Below are 16,914 nucleotides of genomic sequence, written 5' to 3' on the forward strand. Positions count from 1 at the left end.
CACTTTTTGCTATTTTCATCGAACCTTTAGCAGCTGCTATCAGACAAGATAGAAATATTAAAGGCATCCAACCCCAAAATATTGAGCATAAAATAAGTCTTTATGCTGATGATGTATTACTTTTCCTCCAGAACTCACAGACGTCTCTCACTCACACGATCACACTCATAAATAAATTCTCAGCACTTTCTGACTACTCTATCAATTGGTCTAAGACCACAGTTCTGCCCATTAACTGTACGGTCCAGAATATACCTGCGATCACTTTACAGTCAGGAAATATTAGATATTTAGGCATAAACATTTCCTCCAGGCTCTCAGAGCTAACAAAGCTAAATTATGTGCAATTATTAAAGACAGTAGAGGACGATCTCTCTCGTTGGAAGTCCTTACCTATATCACTTATGGGGAGAGTTACAACCATTAAAATGATGATACTACCAAAAGTTAACTATTTGTTCTCAATGATCCCCATAAAACCATCTGCTACTTGGTTTAAGTCACTAGATTCATGCATCTCCAAATTTCTGTGGAAAAACAAACCACCACGTATTAGTTTAAAAATGCTACAGAAAACCAAGGAAAGTGGTGGATTAGATTTACCTCATTTTCAGCACTATTCCTTAGCCAATAGGTTACAGTATATATCATAATGGTTTACACCTAGCCCAATAGATGAACCATGGATAAATATAAAACAAGCATTGTGTGATAATCTGGAAATCTCTTACCTACCTCTTATTAGTCAAAACGTAAAAAATCACAAATGTTTTAAAAGCATTAACATCAGCACCTCTCTGACAGCTTGGTGGGAATTTCTTAAAATAACAAAGTCTTCACTTGTCCCGTGTAAGCTTACACCCATCTGGAACAATCCTGACATCCTGCAAAACAAAAAAATGCCAAACTTTATTCTGTGGAAGATCAAAGGAATCAAACATCTGGAACATATAATCCAAAATGGAAATTTTATTTCATTTGATGAGCTCATATCACAACATGAGATAGGCAGCAATAAATTCCTAGAATATCAACAACTTAAGTCTATAATAACAAAGAAATATATCCTCCACCAACCAGACTTACAACTCCCGATTAGGGTAGCAGAATTTCTAAGCATCTGCACCCCAAAACTACTATCAAAAATATATAAATTATTGTCTAAGATAGATGACACAATGTCTCTACAATCCTCAAAATGGGAGGCAGAATTATCTATTAGTTCTAGTCATAGCTTCTGGCCACAAACATGTTTGAACACCTTTAGAATGACTCGAAATCCTAATTTACAGCTCATACAATACAAAATTCTTCATAGAACACACTATAAAGGACAAAGGATGTTCAGGATGGGTCTAACACACTCAAACTTCTGCTCACATTGCACAAATAACACACCTGATGATTATGCACACGCTTTGTGGTTTTGTGCGCCTGTCCAGAAGTTCTGGTTTGAAGTCTGTACGGATCTATCAACATGGCTAAAGTGTAGCATTCCTGCATGCCCCACACTGTGCATACTGGGTGACTTAGACAACATCAACATGGAAATGAACTCAGCACACATGGTCCTCACAGTGTTGTAAGCCCGATTTTTTCATTGGAAGCCCAAGAATAAGCTGGAGAAATTGTTTATTAAAAAAGTATTTATTAGTGGTCACAAGTAGAGTATATTGCAGCGCTGGACTCGGAGTGCCAGAGCTCCCGCAGGAAATCCGTCAGGCCGAGCCCCGTTATCCGGAAACATGTCATATTTCTTGTCAGAGTATAATTGGCCAATTTTGAGTGGCATGATCAGGCCAGCTGCTGTCCTTGTTGTGTTCTTTGGATGTGATAAACAATGTGTGTGTATGTGTGAGTGCTGTTTTAGGTGTCTAATGTACCAGACCTGTCTGCCCTAATAGAGATGTTTTGTCTGACCCAGTTGTTTATGTCATTCTAAGGTCTTGGACCATTTAAGGTCATCTGTTGTGCAGTATGAGCAGAGTGGAAAAGTAACAGCTAGGAACATAGATTATTTAGTAAAATACAGAAAATGAATTTATAATTTCTAAGAACAAAGCCAATTATAACAACTCCCCCTTTTGACATGATTTAATCATGTCATCTAAATGAGGTAGGAATGTTATATTCTGTATTGTGTGAAACCTGTTAGCGGCAGCCAACTTAGCAGGTCCCCAAACATCAAGTGGCCAACTACCTTGAGGTGCAGCACAACCAGACAGGAGATTCTTGTTATCCCCCTTTTGATATAACTTCATTATGTGAGCTGTTATGTGTAAGCTGTTCTTCTTTGCAATTATCAGCAGCAGGCAAGTTTTCATTGCATATGCATGTGTAAAATAATTGTAATGCATTAGCTAAACCTTTCTGTATCAGGAGTGTTTATCATGATGCTGGGAACAGAACCTCTTTCCCAGAATAGTTCAACCTTCATTACTCAACTGATCATAACTCTGCAATGAGCACATTTCTTAAAAGCTATAAGTATCACGCCTGTACGTGTATGCAAGGAATAAATTAGTAAATGTTTCAATATGTCTTAAAATTAGTGTGTGTATGTGGCCCCAAACCCAATCTCTGTGTAGAATCTTAGTTCATTTTGGCCCAAAACTATATGTGGTTTAAGCAGTGGCAAGACCCTGCTCACCCATAAGTACCATTACAACACATAACAATAATTAACTAAGCTACAACAATTCATAAAATATTGAAACTCAAAAAGTGCTTAAGGCAATTAACATTACCATCAGGATCGTCCACTGTTCGCAGCGAATAGGAGCGAAAAACCCGATGGCTGATATCCGGGAAAATTCTCCTATGGCCCCATTCCCCCTTGGCGACCGACCACTTAATTACCTTTCAGTGCCTAAGGTCCCGCTCCGAACAGCCGATTCACACCAATGGCAAAGGACATATGTATGAATTCCTATGATTAGTAATTGGTCTACTTAAAATCATTAAACTAAAGAGGAACATCACAAAACACAAAACAATACAGTACAGACATTTAAACATGACTTGAATATGAAGATATGACCCTGTTGAGAACAGATGAGTAATGATAGATGTAGTGTAAAAACTAACAATTTCTTTTGAGTGAAAATTTTATGATAACATTGTGCAGAGTGGTGTAGTGCAGCTCAGTCTCTTGTGGTCCAATCCTGTCACTGCTTGGTGTTTGGTTTTCCTTCTGGCTGAACCTCAGTTCAGCAGTCTGAGCTAACTAGGAAGGAGAGGTTACCAGCACTTCACTTCCACAAAGGGGTCTTTACCACCCGTTTTCCCTAACTAATCTTTTTCTTTGGGACAATTAAGGAGATAATTCAGATTATTTTGTTGACAGTGGTTGAAGGTTGTGTGGTTGTTCAACCATTATCTTGGCATGATGATCGTGCCTCCCAGAATTTCAGACTGACGTCTTGTCAGTCACTTGGCTGTGAGTCCTTTAGAGGTTCTGCTGCAGATGCAGTTAATTTAAGCTGTGGATGAATGTTAGCAGGAGAGAGAACTGAGCAGCACAACATGTCATTTTCACAATGTTTTATATTCAGGAATTGCCTTTTAACAGGTTCAATCCCAGTATTCATTGGTCGACAAATTAAGTTTTCATATGAACCCCAAACAAAAACAAATAAATAAACCGAAAAAAAATAAATAAATAAATGAAATGAAAAACAAAACAACTGGCCAGTTGATAGAAACCATGTTTTAGGACAGTACCTTAGACTCACCAACCTGCTGTACAGCATTAATGTGAAATCCAGTACCATCAACCTTTTCTGTGGAAAAAACTTCAAACCATTTAGAGAACACAGCAAGACAAAGACAAAACACAAGACAACATAGAACAAAAGACAAAAGGAAGATAAAGACTCACAGAATTTTGGGAAAATCTTGAGAAGTGTTAGTAAACTATGATTAATTGTTGTATCTCCACCCCCCCGATGAGACTTAGTCTCATCCGTATGTTAGTTCTGCTGAACTCTTCCACTGCAGTTTCTGCTCCTGTGTTGCTGCTGCAGGACAGAAATGTTTGTGGTTAGAGTTCATTTTGGGAGCAGCACAGCATCAAGAAAGCAGCCATTTCTTCTCAATGAGTAACTGATTAACCTTTTTGGGATAAATATTGTCTGTCCTCTTAATTCAGCTCAGAGTGCTTTTGATAAAAATTTCAGCACGATCTGCTTAATTCTCACTTGTTACTTTATACTAAATTCTATTTAATTCTTACCAGTGGCTGTGTTTCGTGATGCTGAGCCATCCACAGACAGTTCAGGATCAGCATTAAGTTTTTTCTGCTCCATTTGAATTAGAAACACTTCATGGGGTACCAACAGTGTGACATCAGAGTTTCTTATAACATCACATGATACAATAACATATTTCCATACAAATTAGAATCAAAGACAAAGGTTTATTCTATTTTTCTATTTGTCTCAATTCCTCATTTATTTATTTTTTAGATGAGCCATGTGGCCTTGTGCTGCTAAATTTTTCCTTAGCAGTGCCACAGCATCGTGCTTGTGTTCAGATCTTTGGTTGGTTATTGATCACTGTTATCTTGCATGCATGCTTTGACCTAAGGGCCAGGATTCTTGATATTATTTTGTAATATTTTTTTAAATTTTTTTTTTCCTGGTAGCAGTTTTGGAATGTTAGCTAAATTGTTCAGGATCATTCTTGTTTTTTCTTGACATGAATTAGGCCTTCAATCGTGCAGTTCAAAGCTCTGTGCTTTACCTTACTTCGAGCAGCTCTGCCTCAGTTTATTATGTTTTACTTAATCTTTACTTCTTCCTTCCAGTATGTGTGGATGTATGTGGGTGTACGTGTACGTATAGATGTGCGTGTGTGTGTATGTGTGTCTATATGTGGCCTTGGATTTCACTGCTTTGTTTTATTTTCTTCTATCATTTTCTTGTATGAAAAGTGTTATGAAAATAAAGTTTGATTGATTGATTGATTGATTGATTGATTGCACCAGATTAAACAACTTGGGTCATCTCCCATGTAAATTCTCGAATGAACCAGAACACATGATTAAAACTGTTCTCACAGAACATTTTATTCATCCCATTCATATCTTTTTCGTTCGACCAACATTTCATGACTGAGCACAGATCGGATTGTACCTTGTATCTTGTTTCTCAATAAATTGTAATTGAAGTGGGTTGTTGCCATTTTCCAGAGATCTTTTAGTCACCTGGTGTGGAGTGGTGGGAAGAGAGGGTGTGTCCAGATTACTGTTGTAGTTCTTTGTAACTTGAGCTTTTAATGTCTGACTTTCACACAGGAGAGGTGTGAAAATTAGTTATTGTAACCTTTATTGTTTCTGCTACTGTGGTTCTACAGTCTAGTCTCCACAGTGGTGTTTTCCTTTGGTTTCATCGTCAGTGGTCCGTTCAGTCTCTGATAGAGTTTTAGTCCCCGTGGTCTAGTCTTTGTCAGCAGGTGAGGTTCCTAAGTCAGTCCGGACCTCAGTTAATGTTCTTTCGGTAGGATCTTGAGCCTGAGTACAGTGATCCTTGTGGATCCAGTTACTCAGTCTATTCTCAGTCAACCATACCTTTACACAATGTGTTGTAGCTTCTGCGTCCTGTCCATATAGGAGAGGACCAGTTAAGTTTGTTCAATTTCCTGGTCCTATTCCTTGCTGAGATATACTCATCACCGTGTTATTCAGTTGTTTCACATTCACACAAGTTTCCATACTGTAGTACAACAAGGGGTGAGCCTGTTGGTGCAGTTGTAAATGGACAGGGTGTTTCCTCCCTGTCATGACCTCATGTGGGACAACATGACAACATTCATGGTGGCATTTGGAGTAAATCTTAGGCTAACACAATACGTAGAGCTTCAGCCCAGGTTAACTGTGTGTCTGCACTTCTTTTCGGCCTTTTTGATGGTTCTATTTGCTCTTTTCACTAGTCCTTGTAAAGCTGGGTGAGAGACTGCACCGAGCTTATGTGTAATTCCAAACAATTTTTCCACTTCTCCTAGTTCTTCATTGGAGAAGTGAGTACCATTATCTGATCTTATCACTTCTGGTACCCCAAATCTTGGAATAATTTCTGTTGTAAGCCATTTAATGACTTCTTTTCCTTTTTCGGTTTTAGTAGGTGTGGCTTCTACCCATCTAGAAAAGGGAGCTACACACACTAGAAGAAATAGTTTACCTTCAGTCCTGTTCGCTGCTCCCATGTCAGTAAACTCAATTACTATCTGTTTCCAAGGGGCATCAGGTACTGGGAAACTACCTAGTCCTGCTTTGAGATTGAACAGCTTGCAAATTTCACAAGATTGCACAAAATATTTTATTGCGTCTTTTAGGTGGGGGTGCCACCAGTGTTGTGAAATGAGCGCTGTTACTTTTGAGCTAGCACAGTGAGCTCTACTGTGTGCTTCTTGACATAGCAAATTTAGTAGTCCAGTTTGAGCTACTATTTTGCCTTCATGATTCCAGCAGCGTCCTGTGGAATCTTTTTTTTTTCGTTCCATGCTTGCTTTTCAGATGGTGCCGCTGCTTCGTGAAGTTCTTTAATGTTTTCTAAACATAATTTTCGTTGTGATTTTTCCTCAAATGTTTTCTGAGACATCTGGTTAAATGCAGTATACCCTGCTTTTGTTTTTGCTGCCTTATCTGCCGCATTGTTGCCTCTAGCTACTCTCCCATCTCCCTTTTGATGTCCTCTGCACTCGACTATAGCAACTTGTTTTGGTTCAAGTATGGCATAATATAGTTCGAGTAATTGATTCAAGTGTTTAACCGGGGTGCCTGCTGAGGTCACAAAGCCTTTCCTTTTCCAGTGACACATGTCTGGTTTAGAGGCATGTCTTTAACTGTAAACACTGTTTTTATTTCACTAATTTATTCAATGTTTATTGTTAGATTAATTAATATTTATCTGCAGGGTTAGAATTTGCTAATAGTATTAATATAGTGTTCAGCTGACTTGACTTGACTTGTTATGACTCAGACTTACTGCAGCTGTCTTTAAATTTCTTTTAGAGGTTTCTTCTTCAAGAAACTCATTGGTGATATCTGACTCTCGTTGTGCCTTTTATTGCCGTGTTTTTGTTAATTTCCTAATAATCTAACTCACTTTAAACCTTTATATAAAGCACGTTGCTGCTCTGTTAAGATAACAGATCCATTGATTCATAGATCTGCTGCAGTTAAATAGTTAAATGGTTTAATGAGATCAATTATAAATACTGATGATAAATATTAACTCAGAATTGGTGAAAATAAGCAGAGGAGAAGTATTTAGATCAGCTAAATTTTAAGTCATGTTACTGTGATCTCTAACACAATAAAGGCTAACCTTTAATGCTTTAAGATGGTAAGAAACTGTCTGACACCTATCTGCCTGACCTTGCTGTTAAATCCCGATATTTTCTAATATGTCATATGGTCTGACTGTCCGGTCTCAGACCTGCTTCAGGTGGAAATCATAAAGTCTCAATTTGTAGAACATCTTTTGTTCAGGCAGTTTTTCAATTAAAGGATCAAAGATTTAAATGCTATGTCTCTTGTAAGCCATTTAATGACTTCTTTTCCTTTTTCGGTTTTAGTAGGTGTGGCTTCTATCCATCTAGAAAAGGGAGCTACACACACTAGAAGAAATAGTTTACCTTCAGTCCTGTTCGCTGCTCCCATGTCAGTAAACTCAATTACTATCTGTTTCCAAGGGGCATCAGGTACTGGGAAACTACCTAGTCCTGCTTTGAGATTGAACAGCTTGCAAATTTCACAAGATTGCCCAAAATATTTTATTGTGTCTTTTAGGTGGGGGTTCCACCAGTGTTGTGAAATGAGCGCTGTTACTTTTGAGCTAGCACAGTGAGCTCTACTGTGTGCTTCTTGACATAGCAAATTTAGTAGTCCAGTTGGAGCTACTATTTTGCCTTTATGATTCCAGCAGTGTCCTGTGGAATCTTTTTTTTTTCGTTCCATGCTTGCTTTTCAGATGGTGCCGCTGCTTTGTGAAGTTCTTTAATGTTTTCTAAACATAATTCTCGTTGTGATTTTTCCTCCAATGTTTTCTGAGACATCTGGTTAAATGCAGTATACCCTGCTTTGTTTTTGCTGCCTTATCTGCTGCATTGTTGCCTCTCGCTACTCTCCCATCTCCCTTTTGATGTCCTCTGCACTCGACTCTAGCAACTTGTTTTGGTTCAAGTATTGCATAATATAGTTCGAGTAATTGATTCAAGTGTTTAACCGGGGTGCCTGCTGAGGTCACAAAGCCTTTCCTTTTCCAGTGACACATGTCTGGTTTAGAGGCATGTTTTTAACTGTAAACACTGTTTTTATTTCACTAAATTATTCAATGTTTATTGTTAGATTAATTCATATTTATCTGCAGGGTTAGAATTTGCTAATAGTATTAATATAGTGTTCAGCTGACTTGACTTGACTTGTTATGACTCAGACTTACTGCAGCTGTCTTTAAATTTCTTTTAGAGGTTTCTTCTTCAAGAAACTCATTGGTGATATCTGACTCTCGTTGTGCCTTTTATTGCCGTGTTTTTGTTAATTTCCTAATAATCTAACTCACTTTAAACCTTTATATAAAGCACGTTGCTGCTCTGTTAAGAAAACAGATCCATTGATTCATAGATCTGCTGCAGTTAAATAGTTAAATGGTTTAATGAGATCAATTATAAATACTGATGATAAATATTAACTCAGAATTGGTGAAAATAAGCAGAGGAGAAGTATTTAGATCAGCTAAATTTTAAGTCATGTTACTGTGATCTCTAACACAATAAAGGCTAACCTTTAATGCTTTAAGATGGTAAGAAACTGTCTGACACCTATCTGCCTGACCTTGCTGTTAAATCCCGATATTTTCTAATATGTCATATGGTCTGACTGTCCGGTCTCAGACCTGCTTCAGGTGGAAATCATAAAGTCTCAATTTGTAGAACATCTTTTGTTCAGGCAGTTTTTCAATTAAAGGATCAAAGATTTAAATGCTATGTCTCTTGTAAGCCATTTAATGACTTCTTTTCCTTTTTCGGTTTTAGTAGGTGTGGCTTCTATCCATCTAGAAAAGGGAGCTACACACACTAGAAGAAATAGTTTACCTTCAGTCCTGTTCGCTGCTCCCATGTCAGTAAACTCAATTACTATCTGTTTCCAAGGGGCATCAGGTACTGGGAAACTACCTAGTCCTGCTTTGAGATTGAACAGCTTGCAAATTTCACAAGATTGCACAAATTATTTTATTGTTTCTTTTAGGTGGGGGTGCCACCAGTGTTGTGAAATGAGTGCTGTTACTTTTGAGCTAGCACAGTGAGCTCTACTGTGTGCTTCTTGACATAGCAAATTTAGTAGTCCAGTTGGAGCTACTATTTTGCCTTTATGATTCCAGCAGCGTCCTGTGGAATCTTTTTTTTTTCGTTCCATGCTTGCTTTTCAGATGGTGCCGCTGCTTCGTGAAGTTCTTTAATGTTTTCTAAACATAATTCTCGTTGTGATTTTTCCTCCAATGTTTTCTGAGACATCTGGTTAAATGCAGTATACCCTGCTTTTGTTTTTGCTGCCTTATCTGCCGCATTGTTGCCTCTCGCTACTCTCCCATCTCCCTTTTGATGTCCTCTGCACTCGACTCTAGCAACTTGTTTTGGTTCAAGTATGGCATAATATAGTTCGAGTAAGTGATTCAAGTGTTTAACCGGGGTGCCTGCTGAGGTCACAAAGCCTTTCCTTTTCCAGTGACACATGTCTGGTTTAGAGGCATGTCTTTAACTGTAAACACTGTTTTTATTTCACTAATTTATTCAATGTTTATTGTTAGATTAATTGATATTTATCTGCAGGGTTAGAATTTGCTAATAGTATTAATATAGTGTTCAGCTGACTTGACTTGACTTGTTATGACTCAGACTTACTGCAGCTGTCTTTAAATTTCTTTTAGAGGTTTCTTCTTCAAGAAACTCATTGGTGATATCTGACTCTCGTTGTGCCTTTTATTGCCGTGTTTTTGTTAATTTCCTAATAATCTAACTCACTTTAAACCTTTATATAAAGCACGTTGCTGCTCTGTTAAGATAACAGATCCATTGATTCATAGATCTGCTGCAGTTAAATAGTTAAATGGTTTAATGAGATCAATTATAAATACTGATGATAAATATTAACTCAGAATTGGTGAAAATAAGCAGAGGAGAAGTATTTAGATCAGCTAAATTTTAAGTCATGTTACTGTGATCTCTAACACAATAAAGGCTAACCTTTAATGCTTTAAGATGGTAAGAAACTGTCTGACACCTATCTGCCTGACCTTGCTGTTAAATCCCGATATTTTCTAATATGTCATATGGTCTGACTGTCCGGTCTCAGACCTGCTTCAGGTGGAAATCATAAAGTCTCAATTTGTAGAACATCTTTTGTTCAGGCAGTTTTTCAATTAAAGGATCAAAGATTTAAATGCTATGTTTGTTTTACTGACTTTTTAAGAGAGCTGTTAAATCTTAATTCAACAACAAACTGGTTGTAATGTTTAGTTTTAAACAGTCTGTTCTTCCTGGATTTATTTTGGACATTGTATTGCTTCTTATCTCTTCACTGTAATACTTGCATTGAAAAGCGGTTTTCAGATTGTCCATTCAATGTGGTATTTCTCCCATTCAAATTTATTTGAAAATAAATTAATTATTGAATTGATGATAAATGCTCTAGTAAAAACTTCCATTATCATTGTAAATTTTTTGACTAAATAACTATATGTAACTCTGGTACTCTTTAAGTACAGGCCCATGATCAATCAGAATCTGTCCTCACTCTCAGGGCTGAATGGGGGAAGAAGGAAGCAGGGTTGGGATGAGATAATCTTAGGGTGAGAGCATTTATGACAAAGCTAAGGATATCTAACCTTTTCTTTTCCAATTACACATGTCCACATGTACAGCCTAAGCTGTTTATGCTGAATCTGTATAAATGGTCAGTTAAATGGTCGGACTGTCACACATTCTTGTAGCCAAACACATCCGCTCCCGCTATTGATTGTGTACAGTCGGGTATTTTAACCTTTTCTTACCCGTTTTTTACCAACTATGGTCGGACATTCACACCTTCTTACAGCGGAACACCTCCGCTCCCTCTTTTGATGGTGTATGTTTGGGCATTCGAACCTTTTCTTACCCGCTTTTTACAAACTATGCTCGGACATTCAAACCTTCTTGTAGCCGAACACATCCACTCCTGCTTTTGATGATGTATGGTTGGGCATTCAAACCTACTTGTTGCCCGCTTTTCATTAATTTTGGGTGGACATTCACACCTTGTCACAGCCAAACACCTCCGCTCCCTGTTTTGATCATGTATGGTTGGACATTCGCACCTTTTCTCACCCGCTTTTTGCCAACTATGGTCGGCTGTTCACAGCTTCCTCTCCACCATACTTGTATGGTGGGATATTCACACCCACTTGCATCCGAAGACCTTTTGTTGATATTTAGTCGGTCATTCGCAGCTTACCCGCTTTTGGCAAACTATGGCCTTCATGCTGCCAAACACCTCTGATCTCGCTTTTGATGATGTAAGGTTGGGCATTCAGACCTTGCTTCACCTGCTTTTCACCAAATATAGTCGGACATTCACACCTTCTTGCAGCCGAACACTTCCGCTCCACCTTTTAGTGTTCTATCACACCTTTTTTTTCACCGCATTTTATAGATTATGGTTGGAAATTCTCAACCACTCTCATCCGAAGACCTCTCCTCCCGCTTTTGTTAATATATTTGAACTTTAGTCGGACATTCACACCTTCTTGCAGCTGAACCACCTCCGCTCCCTGTTTTGATCATGTATGGTCTGGCAATACTACCTTTTCTTACCCGTTTGTTAGTAATTATGGCTGGACATTCACACCTACTTGCAGCCGAACACCACCTCTCCCGCGTTTGATGATGTATTGACCGGCATTCTTACCTTTTCTAACACATTTTTCAGTAATTATGGTTGGAGATTCACACTTACTCACAGCCGAACAACTCCGCTCCCGCATTTGAAGGTGTATAGTCGGGCATTCTCACCCTTTCTCATCAGCTTTTTGCAAATTATGATCTGACATTCACACCTGCTTTTGATAATGTATGGTTGGGCATTCGCACCTTTTCTTACCCATTTTTCAGTAATTATGGGTGGACATTCACACCTTCTTGCAGCTGAACACCTCCTCTCCCGCTATTGATTGTGTACAGTCGGGTATTTCAACCTTTTCTTACCCGCTTTTTACCAAATATGGTCGGACATTCACACCGTCTTACAGCGGAACACCTCTGCTCCCGCTTTTGATGGTGTATAGTCAGGCATTTGAACCTTTTCTTACCCGCTTTTTACAAACTATGGTCGGACATTCAAACCTTCTTGTAGCCGAAAACCTCCGCTCCCTCTATTGATTATACATTGTTGGGCATTCGCATCTTATTTACAAACTATAGTCAGACATTCACACCTTGCAGCTGAGCCACCTCAGCTCCCTGTTTTGATAGTGTATGTTCGGGCAGTCGAACCTATTCTTACCCCCTTTTTACAAACTATGCTCGGAGATTCACACCTACTCATAGCCGAACAACTCCGCTCCCGCATTTGATGATGTCTTGTCCGGCATTCTAGTCTCTTCTAACACATTTTTCAGCAATTATGGTTGGACATTCACACCTACTCACAGCCGAACACTTCCGCTCCCGCATTTGATGGTGTATAGCCGGGCATTCTCACCCTTTCTCATCAGCTTTTTGCAAATTATGATCTGACATTCACACCTACTTGCAGTCGAACAGCTCTGCTCCCGCTTTTGATTATGTTTGGTTGGATATTCGAACCTTTTCTTAACTGCTTTTTACAAACTTTGGTCGGACGTTCACACCTTCTTGCAGCCGAACACATCCACTTCCACTTTTGATGGTATATATTCGGGCATTCGAACCTTTTCTTACCCGCTTTCTACAAACCGTGGTCGGACTTTCACACCTTCTTGTAGCCAAACAATTCCGCTCCCGCTATTGATTGTGTACAGTCGGGTATTTTAACCTTTTCTTACCCGCTTTTTACCAACTATGGTCGGACATTTACACCTTCTTACAGCGGAACACCTCCGCTCCCTCTTTTGATGGTCTATGTTCGGGCATTCGAACCTTTTCTTACCCGCTTTTTACAAACTATGGTCGGACATTCAAACCTTCTTGTAGCCGAACACATCCACTCCTGCTTTTGATGATGTATGGTTGGGCATTTTCACCTTTTCTTACCCATTTTTCAGTAATTATGGGTGGACATTCACACCTTCTTGCAGCTGAACAACTCCTCTCCCGCTTATGATCATGTGCGGTTTGATATTCGAAAATTTTCTTTCATGTTTTAAAGCAATTATTGATGGACATTCAAATCTTCTTGTAGCCGAACACATCCACTCCTGCTTTTGATGATGTATGGTTTGGCATTCGCACCCTTTTTTTACCCATTTTTCAGGAATTTTGGGTGGACATTCAGACCTTCTTGCAGCCGAAAACCTCCGCTCCCTCTTTTGATCTTACATTGTCGGGCATTCGCACCTTATCTTACCCGCTTTTTACAAACTATAGTCAGACATTCACACCTTGCAGCTGAACCACCTCCGCTCCCTGTTTTGATCATGTATGGTCTGGCAATACTACCTTTTCTTACCCGTTTGTGAGTAATTAATCCCAAAATATTGAGCATAAAATAAGTCTTTATGCTGATGATGTATTACTTTTCCTTCAGAACTCACAGACGTCTCTCAGTCACACGATCACACTCATAAATAAATTCTCAGCACTTTCTGACTACTCTATCAACTGGTCTAAGACCACAGTTCTGCCCATTAACTGTAGGGTCCATAATATACCTGCGATCACTTTACAGTCAGGAAATATTAGATATTTAGGCATAAACATTTCCTCCAGGCTCTCAGAGCTAACAAAGCTAAATTATGTGCAATTAAAGACAGTAGAGGACGATCTCTCGTTGGAAGTCCTTACCTATATCACTTATGGGGAGAGTTACATCCATTAAAATGATGATACTACCAAAAGTTAACTATTTGTTCTCAATGATCCCCATAAAACCATCTGCTACTTGGTTTAAGTCACTAGATTCATGCATCTCCAAATTTCTGTGGAAAAACAAACCACCACGTATTAGTTTAAAAACCCTACAGAAGACCAAGGACAGTGGTGGATTAGATTTACCTCATTTTCAGCACTATTCCTTAGACAATAGGTTACAATATATATCAAAATGGTTTAAACCTTGTTGTTGTCACAGTTCCCAGAGACGTTGTAATCGTTGAGGATTCTATATTCACCCCCTCATTAGAGGCACGTAATGCAGATTGATGACACTGAATCTTCTTCTCTGTTCATTGCTGGCATCATTCCCAGCATCGTAAGTGTTCGTGGCATTGTTAGCCTCTTCTTCTGGATCTTGATATCAAGAATCCTTTTGTATTTCTGGTTTGTCAGTCCTCTGTCTTCGTTCACCGGAGTCTTTGTCTTTTTGTCCTTGAGTTTGGTGATTTTTTCTTCTTTTGATGCCTTGACACAATGTGACAGGTGATACCACGTGGGAGATCCTGTAACTTGGATTGCTGTCCCTGTGCTGCGAAATGGCTGTGCTGCTCAAATGGTCTCTCCTTCATCATGGTTACATGCTGCCATTCCGACATGGGTCTCCAATTGTCGGAATGGCGACACTTAATTTTTTATCAAACGTCCCACCATTCCGACACTTTTTTCCTCCTATGGTCGGAATGGCGGTATGTTTTTTGTTTTTTTTAACATACCGCCATTCCGACAGTTCCTTTTAATAGCCTATTTTTTACCCAAAACATTTTGCACTAATGATATGCCGGCGCAAATACGCCCTAAAGTTTGGCGCACAAGCTTTGCACATGCAGAGGCCACAGCCTCGCAAACAAGCTTTAATAATCTATTATCAAAATCCCCTGAATTTCAAATATAAAAATACAGATATTAATGTAACTCTGGCGAGACTGAAACTGATTAAGCAGAAATACAGTGTCAGTGAGGTGTCACAGCAGCCAGCTGGAGCGGAGCTCTCCACAGAGCCCATGCGTCTTTTGCACGCTGTCATCATATGCAAAAGTAATAATTGCAATTACAGATATCACGGCTACTGCACAGGACACAGTTGGGAGCACTCTGCCTTGCCTTGCCAATAGGAGAAGAGAGAAATGACAGCATAGAACGTATAAAACACAACAAAATTCAGTAAAAACGTTTATTCATGTTATTCACGTGATTTATGAGTACTCACTCCAAACACACAGCCGCAACGGTTGTAGCTTTATACAGCCTGTTGATATCTTAAGGACCTAACTGGTCACACCTGGGAGTAAATTTCATGTAGAGATTGTTTTTACATGACATTACAGCTGAACATATAGCTTTCATCCACAAACCAACGTGGGAGAGCCCGAAGACGCATGTGCCAGACGCACATAGGCATGCGTAAAACCAATTTTGACCACTTCATACTGTTTATTTGCTTTCTTTTAGTTAACTTTCGTTTCTTTTGGATTCTTGTGCGTGTTATGGAGCCGTTTTGGTCCATGTTTGTAAGCCTTTTTTTCCTGGATTAAATTTTCGGAAGTTGAAACAAGTGGCATTGGAGTGTGTGATTGAAAACCACCGCGGACTGCTTCTCCTCCTCCAGTTGCCGAGACTTTGTGTTTTTAATAACGCTTGTCTATAAACATGTGTTAAACATATAAATTGCATGAACAGAAAGAAGGGACTCACCTGTTGAGTAACACACATTTCCTTATACGGAAAGCCTTGTCGGAATGGTGGGACATTTGAACGTCAGAATAGCGGGATGTCGCAATGGTGGGATGTCGGAATGGTGGGACGTTTGCATGTCGGAATGGTGGTATGTCGGAATGGTGGTATGTCGGAATGGTGGGATGTCGGAATAGCGGGATGTCGGAATGGCGGGATTTCGGAATGGGTGTTGCCACCCCCTTCATCATATACACAGTTATTTATACATCCCCTTCCACCATGAAGCGTTGTCCCTTTTTGTTTCTCTCTTTGTTCTTAAAATGCTGTTATGCATGTCTAAACCAATCCATTAAATTAGATCATTTTGGCAGTAAAGCGATCTACAATGTGCTTGGTCACAAAGCTGCTCATCTGTGGTAAACAGCTCTTCAGAAAGGCATTCTTCAATTGATTTCACGAATTCTATGTAATAATTTTGTGATTTCCTACAAAACTACACTTCTTCTCCCATCTGTCTGAGTATTTAATATTGTCTGGGTCCCGTTAAAACATGTATTTTTCCCATCTAATTCCTTGTTTGCTTTAAAACAAGTATTCCCCATTTTCTATCCCTTCAGTAGCCAACCAGTTTGTATGGAGTACACTGGAGCAACTTGACTGATCAGTAAAACACTGCTTTTGTTGTCACCGCAAGGCTTCCCCCGTCGGCTGTTTCACTGAGACTACTGAGTAACTATAACTCAACACAGTTTATACACATAACATTCCTATACATACTAACAAACAAACAAACAATTATTTATCGCAATTTTCTCATCTCTGTTTGAACGTACACCCAGGTAAATATTCCTGTAGTCTTCTCATACCGACTATGGACCCATTCATTGTTTAACTTCACTGTTTTGCAAATCCTAATTGAATATTACACATTGACATTGAACTTTACTTGATAAGCAGGTCTTCATTGCATTCAGCAGCCTATATGTGAGCATCTATGTGTAAGCTGTTCTTCTTTGCATTTATCAGCAGCAGCAAGCAATTCTTCATTGCACATGCATATGAAAATAGTAAAACAATTCCAATGCGTTAGCGAAACCTTCTATATCAGGAGTGTCCATCATGATGCTGGAAATA

Source organism: Leuresthes tenuis, unplaced genomic scaffold, assembly GCF_036924035.1.
Source record: "Leuresthes tenuis unplaced genomic scaffold, fLeuTen1.0.hap1 SCAF_13, whole genome shotgun sequence".
Taxonomy (NCBI): domain Eukaryota; kingdom Metazoa; phylum Chordata; class Actinopteri; order Atheriniformes; family Atherinopsidae; genus Leuresthes; species Leuresthes tenuis.